Source organism: Tupaia chinensis, unplaced genomic scaffold (assembly GCF_000334495.1).
Source record: "Tupaia chinensis unplaced genomic scaffold, TupChi_1.0 Scaffold141517_1, whole genome shotgun sequence".
NCBI lineage: Eukaryota > Metazoa > Chordata > Mammalia > Scandentia > Tupaiidae > Tupaia > Tupaia belangeri.
In genome coordinates, this window is record NW_006201378.1 from 2,253,031 (window position 1) to 2,268,132 (window position 15,102).

General features: G+C 41.1%; 1 protein-coding gene across 1 annotated transcript in view; it reads right to left on the reverse strand.

The window, feature by feature from the left end:
* Nucleotides 1-15,102, reverse strand: part of DLGAP2 (DLG associated protein 2) — a 498,047-nt gene that overhangs the window by 229,945 nt on the left and 253,000 nt on the right. The gene's annotated exons all lie outside the window — the stretch shown is intronic.

The following is a 15,102-nucleotide window of genomic DNA, read 5'->3' on the forward strand; positions in this document are numbered from 1 at the left end:
TTCCTTGGCTCTTTACAGCTAGTTGAGTCTCATGGGAGACCTACATCTCCTTTGATAAAGACTTGCCTAGTTGTCTAGAAAGCTTTGTACCATTTGATGCCTCAGTATGCAATATTCAAAGCCTGCAGTTATGGTTTCAATGCTTAATATTAGTTCATCTTGGGTCAATTTTGTCCAAAACACTAATTTCATTTCCTTGTGTTTAGAGGCCATTTCAGGTCACTAGCATTGATTTTCAATTGTTCACCCTGTGCATAACACAAAAGCAGACAGTACTTTGTTGTAATGACATCACCAGTGGCTGTAAAAGGTCTCAGGGTCACTTTGTACTGTCCTTCCTCCACACATGGGGCAACAGAGGCCACGGAGATGAACAGACTTGCATTTTTAATCCAACTAGCCCCTGGGGAACTGGACTTAGAGAACTGTCCAATGGCCCAAGGTCCTGGTCTTTGCCCAGCAAACCAGGTAATATATTGTTCATACTCCCTGGGTTTCCACCTGAACTGCAGGAAAGATGCAGCACCCCACACTAATCTGCAAGGAGAGGTGTAGGAAGCTAATCTGAAGACGGAGACAGGGAGGTTCAAATAAAGGGCCTTTGGGCAACACATTACATATATACATATATTTGTAAATAGATTTATATAAATACGTGTCAAAATGATGACATACACATGTGTAAATACATGCACATATATATCCTCATTTGGCACATATCCATTCATAAATATAATTATAAATATAATTGCATATCTAGCCTCTGAACATGTATTTATGTATTTATGCAGGTTTTCAATATTCATGGATAGGCTTTCAGGCAACGTCCTCCATTTCACATCCTTCTAGTATTAGGTACAGTTAACTATGGTATAGTCTGCAATGGGATTCATTTTAGTACAGTACGATTGAATCTACTTACACTGCTTCTACCATCTTCAGTTCAGCAAATCTGCATATGCCATTTCGGTAAGTTGACAGAAAGTTATGAAAGGAAGATGGCAATGGAAGATGCCAAGGAAAATGCTATAGACTCTCAAGTAAATATGTAGTAGAATTTTACTTGCTGAGATCTCCCAGTCACCACTTTTTAAAATGTGTGTGTGTGTGTGTGTGTGTGTGTGTGTGTGTGTGTGTATGAGAGGTGTCTATCCAAATCGGGTTAAGTAATTGATAAGAAAGTTTATTCAAGTTATTTAACATAAGTCAATAATGCCCCATTTTTTTTCATGATTAACAATTTTGTGCATATTTTAAGTTGTTTCTTGCTAACTAACTACCAAGTACAAAGCTAGTCAGTCAAATGACCACATTAAGCATAATATGAAAGCAAAGAACAGTATATTTTCATTTGTTTAGAAATACAATAGGCAGTTATAACTAAATGCAGTTTCCATGGAGACTACAGTCACATAGTATTTATTATTCACTTGAAAACACGTCATACATTTGTTGGGTTAAAATGGAATTAAGGGGATAAACCAGAATAAGAAATTCTCATTCTCAGATCTCACTTATTCCCTTTAGTTCAACACACATACACATAGAAAAAAATAAGTACAAGCTTTAAAAGAATGAATTGGAATGAAGAATTAACACTACATTATTGAAATGACAAGTGTGAGTGCTCAGCTAACAATAATGCCAAGAACACAAACAGACAGAATGCACACACTAAACTTAACAAAGCTTCATACTTCACACAGAGCTTAAGCTTAGTACAATAAACCTTTAGCCTTATAAGAGAAACACACCTAATCATTTTGAAAACAACACCTCAAAGATGATGAGCAGGCATGTTTAAAGATCCGCCCTTAATTTTATAGGTAGAGATGGTAAGCTGCATAATTCACTTTTGCTTCTGTGGTTGATCAGATTAAGATAACCTGAGGCTCAGAAGCTGTATCAAATATAATCTAGATTGAGAGTAAATGCATTGGAGGCTCCTGTTTTTGGTGCTACTTCTTAGCTGAGAAAACTTAAATTCAATGTATTTATTGGTATAATGACTGGTTCAAATCCTTCCTTACCCAAAAGGCTTTGTCTTTTCAGCCTAAATTTCGTATTTTCACCAAATATCTACCACAGTCTTGAATAGTTGTTCAGGCAAATATCCTTTTGAAACTCGCAGGTATAAGTAAGACTAGTTTTCCTTACTTTCTCAGTACCTGAGTGCTAATAATGAGTGCTAATAAATACTTAAGGAATAAGCTGAATGAATGTAACTTGAAGCATACACAAGACTCTCAAATTACTATCTCAACGATGACTAACAGGGGTATGGTCTTGCTGCCATTCCCTTTCCTCCATTCCTTCTTCCTGTCAAGATTTTGAGCATGCATGTAAACATCCTGGACTGAAACCAGGATTAAAATCACAGGTGGTCATGTGGACCTGGCTCCTTTAACTGTCAGGCTATCAGCTGTCTCTCCAGGCCCACTTTTATCAACAGGAACTTTTTTTTTTTTTTTTTTTAGTAGAATGGTAACTTTGTAAGCCTTTTTTTCCCTTAAAGAATTATTTATTTAATTTATTATTAATATTATTCAATTTAATCAGAGAAAACCATAGAGAGAGAAAGAAGGAGAGTGAGAAAGTAAGCCATCAGGTCTGGGACTTGAACTGTGGTCAGCTATGTGGGAGTCTAGTGCCTTAACCACCACACCACCTGCTGACCCCTGTAAGCCTCCTTTACCTAGACTGTTTATTTTTACTGTCCAAACTGAATACATTACAACCAGGAGAGACTGGCAATTTGCACAGATTACATGTGTGAGATTAATCAATGCTGTAAAATTAATAGTGCCTACATCAGACATCATGCTCAAATTTCCATCACATTTTTCTTAGCAAAAATAGAAATGTTCCTTAGACTGAAACATTTTGGAAATCATTCACTTACACATTTGAATGCATCTAATGAGTTTTAGTCTTCACTAGAGAAACACAATCTCTTACCATTATGACTCTTGCTGGGATTTTCCTTACTTCAGACTGCTCGCTTACAATATTTTCCAGCTGAATTCACTTTATGAATTATTTTTTTCTAATCTATTGGAACTTAATGATAGCAATGCTCCCTAACATATGACCCAGAAACCCTTAAACCATTTCTGGGTGAATTTTAATGAGACCTTTTTGAAGTTCTGTGCCAAGGTGATTCTTCTTAGAGTCAACACCTAATTCTATATGTGCAAAGTGCTTCCCACAGAAACAGTCGCTGTTAACGACATATGGATAAGGTGTACCAAGGGCAGATGAGTACAGTGGAAAGAGTGCAATCTGCCACTAATGAAACATAATGTAGGGCACACTTTCTAATGTCTGTAGTCACCTGTAACCGTCAGACCCTACTTCCCTGAACCCTAGAGGTTGATGAAAATTTGAGGTAATGTGTGACAACATATAATAAAATCAAGGCATTATTATCACTCCATAGGAATGTACAGTGTTTGCCCTCATTGTGTCAGTGTTATTTTTTTTCTTTTTTGAAGAGGTTTTTGCTGTAGGGCACGTGTGCTTGCCAGAAAGACAGAGAGACAGAAAGTGAGAAATCACTCCCCAGGGGGGATGGCCATGCCGCAATCCCTTCTCCTCCATTGTCCTCTCGGGATCTTGGGCAAGCACACACATGTGCCCGGCATGAGTTTAAGCCACCGGGTCTGGGACTTGAACCATGGTCGACTACATGGGAGTCCAGCAACATAGCCATTATGCTAACTGCTGGTTCCTCTGTCAGTGTTAAAGCTACTTGATTTCTCCTGAAGGAAGTCTGACAACAGTTCCTTACTGAGGGAGAGAGGCAGCACGACACTTCCTCAAAATCAGGGTCGAGCCTGTGGTACAGAGATTATACGCTGTGTGGAGGAGGCTGGATCCCACATGGTGCATTCCCTGAGATCCTGATGGGATGGAGTACTATAGGAAAAAGGATTGTGATACGGCCAGGCCCCATTCTCCCTCTCTCATAGAGTCATGTGCCATCTGGCATAATAAAAGAAGAAGGACAAGGGGGAAGAAGGAGGACAAATATTAATTTAAAAATAATCAGTCCTTATACACACCTGACTGGTCCCAAAACCCACGCTCTTTCCTCTACTGTATTTGTGAGTTTACATGAGTCTTTTTATTGATACCATAGTGTCTGATTTAGAGAGTCTGCATTGATCTTCCTTGGTGAGCTTCACTGGACTAATAATGAAACAAGTTAAAAATCTACCAAATAAAGAGGCAGAAGAGATGAGAGGAATCACTTTGGGCAGGTCGATAAAAGACAGGTCTTACAAACCCCAGGTGAACTAACTTTAAAGAAGAAAGTAGATTTTCTCAGAAGCAACTGGACATTGTAACATGTCCAGTGTTACATCCAGTCTACTATATCAGTAGGAAAATTCTACTGATACAGTAGGCTCATGTTTCTGGCTACTCTGAAGAAGATGGTATGGCATGGCTCCAAGTCACCTTATGTGAATAGTCTTGGGTGTGGCAGTAACATTTTTGTCCCTGTATCAGCACCAAACTCATTAATTGTTCTCAGAGGCTCTCAGAATAGACTTTCAGGATGCTCTGTGGCCACGGGGCCCATCATCTGCTTTGCAGAGGCACATACCCACTATTTAATATTGGAGATGCACTGACTTTGGATAATTAGTGAGTCACAGCATCATCTGTGGACACTAGAGACATTAACATGCCAGGGAGGCAGCTCCGTGGGGACAGAAATGAGAACTATGGCTACAAGAGCAAACAGCTGGGCCTAGAAGATGAAAAGAGGCTGCAATCTGGTGTCCTGAGATGCAAAGACACTTCAATGTGGCTGCAGACCAAAGCCAGGATCCTCTATAAAGAAGTACCCCCGAGTAGCACAGTGCCAATTGCTAACTATTTCATATCATAAAGTGATTTGAACAAGATTTGTTTCATTTTGTTTCTGGACCTGCTAATCATTTATTATTGAATACAACAAGATTTTTACTCAATTAAAAAATCATTCTTCCTCTGAAGTTAATTCTTTATAATTGCTCATTTTGCACTTTAAAATGCTCAGTCATGAGAAACAATGACCAGCAGATGGTACAATGGTTACATTGCTGGACTCCCATGTACCAACCATGGTTTGAGTCCTGAACCTGGCAACTTAAAACTCACACCAGGTACGTGTGCATGTATGCCCAAAATCCCAAGAGGAGAATGGAAGAGAAGGGACTGTGGTGTGGCCATCCCCCGAGGGTGTGATTTTTCTCTGTCTGTCTCTCTCTATCTTTCTGGAGATTGCATGTGCCCTATAACAAAAATATCTCTCTAAAAAAAGAAAATAAAAAGAAATGATGACTCCTATCATTTGATTCAAAGTGGATGACTATAGAAGACTTAAATTTAAGTGAAGTGAGGTGGACTTTGAAAGATACACACTGTATATCCCCACTCAATATATACCCATTGTCTACAGTGTATGGCAGGAATTGAAAGATCCAAAGATATGATAGTAGAGAGGATAAGTATAGATACCAGAGACTATAAGGGAGGGGAGTTAGGTGGTACAGAGTAGGTGATAAAGGGTGGGGAAAAGAGGAAAAGGGAGGAAACATTTAACAAACAAAAAACTGTAAAGTTCTCTATTGAAGATTTGGTGTTACCACACTGAACTCACATGGACAGTTACTGTTGACACATGGGGCCATGTTTTGATTCTTCACTGAGAATAGACTTTCAGTAATTGCCATGGTTTCATTTTTTTTTAATTGCCAGAGGTTGCATTCATTCACCAGAGAGAGAAAGAAAAAGTGAGAGAGTAAGAGAGAGAGAAAGAGTGAGAGTGAGAGAGAGAGAGAGAGAGAGGGAGGGAGAGGGAGGGAAAAAAGAGAGGGAGAGAAAATACCTCCCAATGGGCATTAGTACATCACAACCCATTGTCCCCATTTCTCTATCCTGTTAGGATTCTGGGTGAATGCACATGCACATACATACGTGCTTGGCAGAGCAAGGATTCAAGCTGGTTGGCCACATGGGATTCAGCTTTCTATGCACAGCATTTAACAAGTGCGCTGTGGGGCAGGCTCCCGTTGTGTCATTTCAACCAGCCTGGACTAGTTCTGTGACTCCAGGTGATGGGCTTTTCCAAGTCCATGGTTCTGAAGCAGCACAGAACAGGAACAAAGAGTCTGGTGCAACATGTGACAACATGTCAGTCACATATCTTGAGAGAGTTAATGTTTTCAGCTCCAGTTTCCTCTACCTGAAAGTAGAGACAATGCTTCCCTTCAGGCATATTGAGTACCTGACACAGTCCCTAGTGTGTCATTGGCATCCAGAATGCTGCCCCAGCCCTCTTACTTTCTTAATTCTCCATTGGAGATCATTCACAGGGCTTGACTGGTATTGAAGTTGGGCCCGTTTTCAATCTTGAAAGGTAGGGATTGGCACCAACACCACCAGACAGGTCTGACTAATCTACTTCTTTGTGTAGTTCCTGGCAATGCCTTATTTTGAAGAATCAGTAAGGAAAAATGACAAGCATAGTAATTTATATGCACATTTGCAAATACACATGCCTCCATCACCTCATTTTATTATCCCAACCACCCTGCAGTTATGCTAGAAATTATCATCTCTAGTTCAATGGACATAGAAATTGAAGTCTTAGGAGGTTAAATAACTTCTGTGCAGCCACAGAAGCAAGCAAACAGACTTCCAAGAAGCTAAGTCACCGACCTCAAGTTCAGAGCTCTTTTCACTCCATTGTGCGGCGGCATCTGTTTGGAGAACTCTGCACTGAATGGACCCTCATTTTTTAAAGACCGTCACCATGAATAACAACCAAAAGGTTGAAAAAGGAGATGAAATAAACACTTTAGGTAGGTTTTTAACTCTTCTAGGTATAAATCTTATCGTGTGTGTGTGTGTGTGTGTGTGTGTGTGTGTGTGTGTGTGTTTGGGTGGAGTGTCTCCAAAAATCAGGCTGACTTGGAGGCAATATGAAGGAGCAGGGCACAGTAGTGGGGAAAAAAGTCATCCTATGAGGCTGACCCAGAGGGGAAGGTTCCAAGTTCGTGTCTGGAGACCTCCCTGACTATATCAGGTATGTGACTGTCCATGATCCAGGGCTGGCTGGGGCCGAGGGTAGATCCGGCATCAAGAGCCTACTGGGTTTCCTGTCGCTTTCCCTTTCTCTGTTCTCTTCACTCACAGAAGACAGAAAAAGAAATAAACTTTAAAAAATAAGCAGTTAAGCCTCCAAAGTAGTAGGTAGAAGGAAAAGTAATATTTATACAAAAAAAGAAATTAATCATAAGAAAACATTAGATTTCTGGGAACCAGCAGTTAGCGTAACGGCTATGTCGCTGGACTCCCACGTAGTCGACCACAGTTCGCGTCCCAGACCCGGTAGCTTAAAACTCATGCCGGGCGTGTGTGCGTGTGTGCCCAAGATCCCGAGAGGAGAATGGAGAAGGGATTGCGGAGTGACCATCCCCCCTGGGGGGTGATTTCTCGCTTTCTGCCTCTATGTCTCTCTCTGTCTGTCTGGCGAGCACACATGCCCTATATCAAAAATCTCTTCAAAAAAAAAAAATTAGATTTCTTGGCAAAGGGATTTAATACTATTATCATTTTGTAAATACCAATAAAAGGAAACGGTATTTTTTTTTTTTTGGAGAGGTTTTCGCTATAGGGTGTGTGCACTCGCCAGACAGACAGAGAGAGAGACAGAGAGACAGAAAGCGAGAAATCACCCCCAGGGGGGATCGCCCTGCCGCAATCCCTTTTCCTCCATTCTCCTCTCAGGATCTTGGGCACGCACGCACATGTGCCCGGTGTGAGTTTCAAGCCACTGGGTCCGGGATGTGACCTGCGGTCGACTACGTGGGAGTCCAGCGACATAGCCATTACGCTAACTGCTGGTCCCAAGGAAATGGTATGTTTTTATTCACTGTGTTGGGATTGTGCAGCATTTCCTGCTCTGAAGGATATTTTTCTCAGGTGCTTAATGATTTTATACTCACTGTTTTCCTGCAGGGAGTGGGAGGGCAAATACCATGTGTCTTCCTTGGCATGGAGGACCAAGGTCACGAATGTGAGGCAATGTGCCCACTGTCCCCACCAGAATCACAACACACACCCACTCTTTATAGCATGAGCCTTTTATAAAAATGAAATCAACACAGAGCCCTAAACTAAAACAGGTACCATGTGCACTGCTCTTGAAGAATAAAACTCCAGGTTTGCCATGGCCCAGGGAAAGTGTTAGTAGTGATGAAGGAGGCTGGCATTCTTTGGCTCCTGAGCCACATGTTCGTTTCTTTTTCCCCATGTTATAATATTTTCTGATCTTATCTATGTCTTTCCTCACAATTGGGTTAGAATCTAAAGCCTTTACTATTAAAACAAGATTTCAAAATCTGACCAATATTACCAAAGATCATCTGTCACTCCCACCATGTGCTCAGCAAAATCTCTGGGTCTTCCCTAGGGATGGTCCCAGTAACTCCCCCATTTCAGTTCATCCACGTTTAGCTTGAAAAGCACTTCTCAGACCCTGTGGGGATGAGAGACAGTGGGTCCTCATCTGTGTCTCCTCTCCCCAGATTTTGGGGGAGTCTAACTCACCTGTTCTACCTACACCACTCAAGCTCACACACCTCTGGCCCTGCTCGGACCCTTTCCCCATGGCTGCATTCTTGCTACGTCAGAGCATGCTCCCTTCAGTCCAGTATTTTCTCTTGTTTGGATGAGAACTGTTCATTTCAGTCTTTGCCAAGGAACTCTACCTATTACTTATTTTTGAAATGGAGATGGAAGTGAAGGCAGAAGGTCAAGTTATACATTTGTCTTGTGCAAATGTGAGGAAATGTATGTAAAAAAATATTTTTTTAATCATAGGAGAATGCACTGTGGCAGTTTACAGCTGGGGAAGAGAAGGAGGTATTCACCAAGGAGATGGTGCTGGGACTTCGGACTCTGCCCCCATGGGCAAGCTGGGAAAGGAACTCAGGGCTGGAGAAGGAGCACCAGGGCAGAGGCTGACACACTTTCTGTACCGGCCCAGATGTTAAATACTGTCAGCCTTGAGCCACGGGGGTCTCTGTCACAAGTACTCATCTCTATCACTGAAGTGTAAAAGTGGCCATAGATAATAAATAAGGAACAAGTGAGTGTGACTGTGTCCAGCAACACTTCATGGGCACCAGATTTGGCTTTGATATATATATATTTTTCATATACTGTTATGTGAACACCATTCCTAGGGGTTTTCTCACCACTTTAAAGTTTAAAAACCATTTTTCATTGCCTGTTTTGTATAGCCCAAGAGTGTATGTAAAATTTCTAATGCTGACTTCTTCCTGTATTCCTCTGACTACACAGCTCTATGTTATCTTACGTGGAATCTTTTTATTATTTCCTATGAGAACATGTAGGTCTGTAGCTAGAGCAGAGTGACCCTGATGATATGGCCTTCATGCCGATGCCTGTGGAGCCGGGGTTTAAAAGAGCACTCAACTGGACCAAGGGTTGCATCCTGGCACCTCTGCTTCTAACCATGTGACTGTGGTCAGGCAATGCTCTCAACTATAGCATCATGTGGGTAGAGGGGCTTAGATGGGACCAGGGCTTCCCTGAGTTATGGCACAGGTATGAGGACAGCATCTACAGTGCACTCAGCCCAGTCCCTGGCACCAGGCATGGCAAACAGTGGTGACTTCTGGAATAGGCACAAGAAATACTCAATGAATTCAGTCCTCTGAGAGTCATCCACAAAGTTCAGCGATCTGAGTTTGCCCAGTTTCTAGATTCTTTTCATTCTTTAAAAGTTTACTTACATTTTAGCAGTTTCCCTAATGACAGGATTTGAAGGCTGCTTAAATTAAGGATTCATTTCTGCTCCGTTAGGACAATGACATTGATTAGTTCTAATGCTGGCTTCCTCTTCCATTTCATTCACAGCTGTGCTAACAGCCTGCATTCAGCCATGGCTGTCATGATAGTTTACTTTTAAAGAAAGCATACTCAAGTCTACATTTTAGCCGTTTCCCTAATGACAGGATTTGAAGGCTGCTTAAATTAAGGATTCATTTCTGCTCCGTTAGGACAATGACATTGATTAGTTCTAATGCTGGCTTCCTCTTCCATTTCATTCACAGCTGTGCTACCAGCCTGCATTCAGCCATGGCTGTCATGATTACTAATGGCTTCTCTTTGAAAAAACATAGAAATGCTCATAATTTTATTTTGGACCAAGGATCAAGTCTCAGCAGAAGCTGCCCCTAAAGTCTGCAGAATTTTCACTAATAGCTAAATGTCACTTAAATCAGGTTAAAAGAAAAACTCAGAGCTACTATTGAGGCAACCCCATCCAACCACAACTGACAACAAATGGCTCTCTCAAAACAAGTGGTAGCTAAAACTCACGACAGCAGAAGATCAGCATTCAGATCACCTCTACTTCTCTTGTTTCCAAGCTTTGAGGGCCTTATAAGTTAAGTTCACCACCACCGTACATTCAAATAAAGGACAAAATCATCTCCCAAAAGAATTCAGTTATCACTAAGAGCAAGATACACTTAATTTTGAATTTCTCTAGAATCAGAAAACAGGTGAAGTACTGAAGTAAAAAGACAGATGATTTCTTGCTTAGTATCTGAAAGCTTCAAGATGAAATAGTATCCGCCCTGCTATTAAACTTGACTATTATTCACTTGAAAAATAGTATTAATTCTATTTTATATAACACATTTTTAATCAAATTCAAATGCATGCAATGTTAACTCCTTTCTATGATCATCTGCACTTGGCAAGGTTTTATACCAAGGGTGCCTTAAAAATATTTCCACTGGGACCAGCAGATGGTATAATGGTTATGTTGCTGGACTCCCAAAGTCAACTGCAGTTTGAGTCCCAGAATTGGCAATTTAAAACCCATGTCAGGCATATGTGCATGCATGCCCAAAATCCTGAGAGGAGAGTGGAAAAGGAATTGTGGAGTGGCTATTCACCCCCAGGGGGGAATTTCTTTCTTTCTCCCTGGCAAGCGTACGCACCTATAGCAAAAAAAACCTCTTAAAATCGATGTACACACACACACACACACACACACACACATATACATTATATTTACACAAAAAATACTACTTTAAAGATAGCAAAGTATATTTTACAAAGCTTGGGAAAACCTGGCCTGCAAAACTTGTTATTGCTGCTCATACCTGTTATGTAAATGTCTCAGAGTTCAGATTGAACAATGTTGAAACCACACTTGTTCTTAGTCTCTGACAAGTGGTTCTAATGCTCATTCTTCTAGAAATACTGGGGAAGGGCTGCCAGGTAACAGATAGGATGCCCCAGTTAAATAGGGTTTTCAGATAAACAACAAATACTTATTGGTACTATGCAATATCAATTGTTCTGGAATTTTCTAATTTAACGGAACATCTTGTATCATTTGCTATCTCTGTGGAATCTTTAGAAGGTACAGGTGAGCATCCCTCACTACCACAGATTTTTGTCTTATCTGGTTTGGGGGGGCTGGGTTAGTTCATTTAATTGATTTTTTTTTTTTTAGAGGTTTTTGCTATAGGGCCTGTGCGCTCGCCAGAAAGACAGAGAGAGAGAAAGAGAGAGAGAGAGATATAAAGCAAGAAATCACCCCCCAGGGAGGATGGCCATGCTGCAATCCCTTATTCCTCCATTCTCCTCTCAGGATCTTGGGCACACACACACACACACACACACACACCCGGCATGAGTTTAAGCCACTGGGTCCGGGACTTGAACCGCGGTTGACTACATGAGAGTCCAGCGACATAGCCATTCCATTTAATTGATTTTAAGTGTCCAATTAAAGCAGAATGGTTGAATGGTACAATTATAGAATAGAGGGGCTGGCAGGTGGAGTGGTTCTGGACTCCCATATGGCCAACTGTGGTTCAAGTCCTGGTCCTGGCAGCCTGTTTTCCCACTTTCCCCTTTTCTCTTGCTGTCACTCCTTGGTCAAATTAAGCAATAATAATAACCACAACAATTAAATTAAATCAATAAATAATTCTTTAAAAATCAATTATAGCATAGAATAATAGAGCGATTTTAAGTGTTTCAGAAATTCTCAACATAATACTAATACTGATAGTATGTTCTTTATGATCTTGATATTGCTTTGAAAACAAAATGAAACAAAAAACTGGAGGAGATTTACCAAGATGCTAACAGTAATTGTCTCTGATTTGAGGAATTGTGGCTACATTTTATTTTCCTTCTAAACATTTTGTGATTTCCAAATCTTCCTCAACCAGCCTGTATACCTGTTATGAGTACAAAAATATTATAAAAAATACTTGGCATTCGGTAAAGCCAAAATTGAAATTTTCTTCTTTATTGAATCAGATGGGCTGGGATGAAAGTGGTTAGTAGTAAAAATGTCTTGTTTCATTATTCCTCTAATAAAGATCAATATTTATGTATTGCCACCTTCCTTCATGCATGTAATGGTAGAACTGAGATTTAGAAAGAGGCTCATAAAGAACAAGTTTTCATTGATTCAGTTTGTTTCTGACTGGCATCTCTGTGTCAGATATTATGTCAGAAACTCAGTAAACTCTGAGGAAAAAGACAGGCCTAGTTTCTGCCCTCATAGAGCATCTGGGCCTGTTTTTCTAGGAAATCTAACTTGGGTATACCAGAAGCACACTAGCACACACAAGCCGCTTAATTTCAGTATGGGAAATTGCTTTCCCAACTTCTAGAGTTCATAGGTAATAAAAAGAAGGAATTATTTTCCATAATTAATGAAGACCTTCTTGGACATCTTTGAGGACAATTCTGAGTAGTGTCTTGGCTTAACTCCTTACAGAAATTGAACTGCGTACCAAAGTTAACAGCAGAGATTATTCAAGCCGCATGCTAATTCAGTCTATGAGGCTTGATCAAATGTCTTCCTGTGAACTTCAGAAGAAAGCTATGAAGGAGTCGCCATGGTGATGACATGCTCATATTTGCTCACCCACCTGAAATCCACATCTCCTTTGATGCCCCTTTTCCTCCTTTTATCCTACAGTACAAGAGCTGGTCCCTGCTGCCTGTGAACATTCTGTTCACTGATTGCAATTACCTAACCTCAGAGAAGGGAGCTTACATTATCTGAAGACTTAAAATAAAACATAACGATATCCACTTTGCACATGAGGAACATGAGCTTCAAAATGTTATGTAATTAACCCAAAATCTTACAACGACCTCAGCAGAGGTGCTAAGATTAGAACCTGGGTCCTAAATTTTACTCCAGGCTCCAAGGCTGTACGTCTTCCTGCGCTGCTTGTCCGTATTAACTGCTCATCTGTTTGCCTGAACTGTTGCAACCAACCCTAAGTTTTGCTAGGTAGCTGATTAGGGCCAGTCTTTGAAAAAAATCATGAGGAGAATCAAATGTGTGCCTGGTGTTACTTTGCCTTGCTTTTGACATCTTTATGACATCTTCAACTGCTTACTTCCCTTTCCTTTTTCCTCGTTAAGCCACTCATTCTCTCATACCAAAATCTCAGTTCAGAAGGGTCAGATGGTGGCTCAGTGGTAAAAAGCGATGCTCTGAGGTGGTCCCACATGGAAAGGTTCAAGTCCAGAGAGCTCGCTGAGTATACATGTCCATGACCTGGGGCTGGTAGAAAGCTGGGAGTGGATCATAGCATCAAAGACCCTGTTGGATGGGCCAGCAGGTGGTTTGGCAGTTAAGGCACTGGATCCTACATGACTGACTGCAAAGTTCAAGTTCCAGTCTCAGCGATTTAAAAAACTCATGCTGGGGGCCATCAGATGGCTTAGCAGTTACATTGTAGGACTCTCACATGGGCAACCACAGTTCGAGTCCTGGACACAGAAGCTTGAAATTCATGCCAGGCACATGTTCATATGTGCCCAAGATTCCAGGAAGAGAACTGAGAAGAAGAAATTGCAGCAAGGCCATTCTCCTTGGGGAGTGATTTCTCACTTTCCCTGTCTCTGTCTCTCTCTCTGTGTTTCTGTTCGCTGAGCACACATGCCTTATAACAAAAACTTAAAAAATTTAAAAAACCTATTGGAGATAGTTAGTGTCTCTCTCTCTTGTTCATGAAAGTGGTAGATAAAAACATATGGACTCAAGAAAGAGATGAGTCAAAATCACTAATCCTATTGTACAAATGGATTCCAATAGGCCTTGTCCTGCACTACGCCAAATTCTATCCTCCTACGACAGCCAATTCCAGGACTTGTGTCTATGTATAAACTCCTCTGCTGGGCATTTCCAGAGGCATGGAGATGAGCATGGAAAGAGTACTCCTGCCTGGTACTTCAACTGCAGATCTGCTCCGATGGGCTTGATCGGAAAGCCTGAAGAATATTCCACGGCTTGATACTGTCTGAGAAACTGAATAAGCCTGACCTCATTGTGAAATATTCATGGCAATTACTGAAATTTCTTTTTAAGACTAGCATTTGAATGATAACATTTCCACATGTGCTTCAGCTATAATAATTTAGCATGTGCTAGAAATGGAGGTTGAGAGGTGATCTGACGGGAACAGTGCAAGGAAACTCAACCTCAGTGATGCCCTTCATGGATGTTACTTAGGAGTCAGGGTGACTATTACGTACCCACTGACAGTTAATGCACATAATTTCGCCAATGACTCCTATTCTGCCAATATTTGTGGATTGATACTATGAGTTGGGCACTACGATACACATGAGGGACATAGTGACACATGGAAGGGACCCATGTTCCCAGGCTTAAAGTTTGGCAGGAGAATTATATGCAAACAAGTGATTATATAATGAAATAAGTCCAGTAATGGACAGATGTACCAACTAGAGCAATTTGTGTAATCTGAGTTAGGTCAATGACATAGTGTACCTAATTTTACAAATGTGTTTTTAGGGCTGGCCGTGTGGCCTACAGGTTAAGGGAGCTGGGTCCCAATGGACAACCACGTGGCTAAAGTCAAGTGCCAGTGACTTGAAAAACATGCCAGGAACTTGTACATGCATGCTCCAAATCCCAACGGAGCAGAGAAATGAAAGAGGAAAGACTGGAGTGTTACCTACACTTCTTTGGGTGGTGCTTTCTCCCCCCTTCTCTTTCCC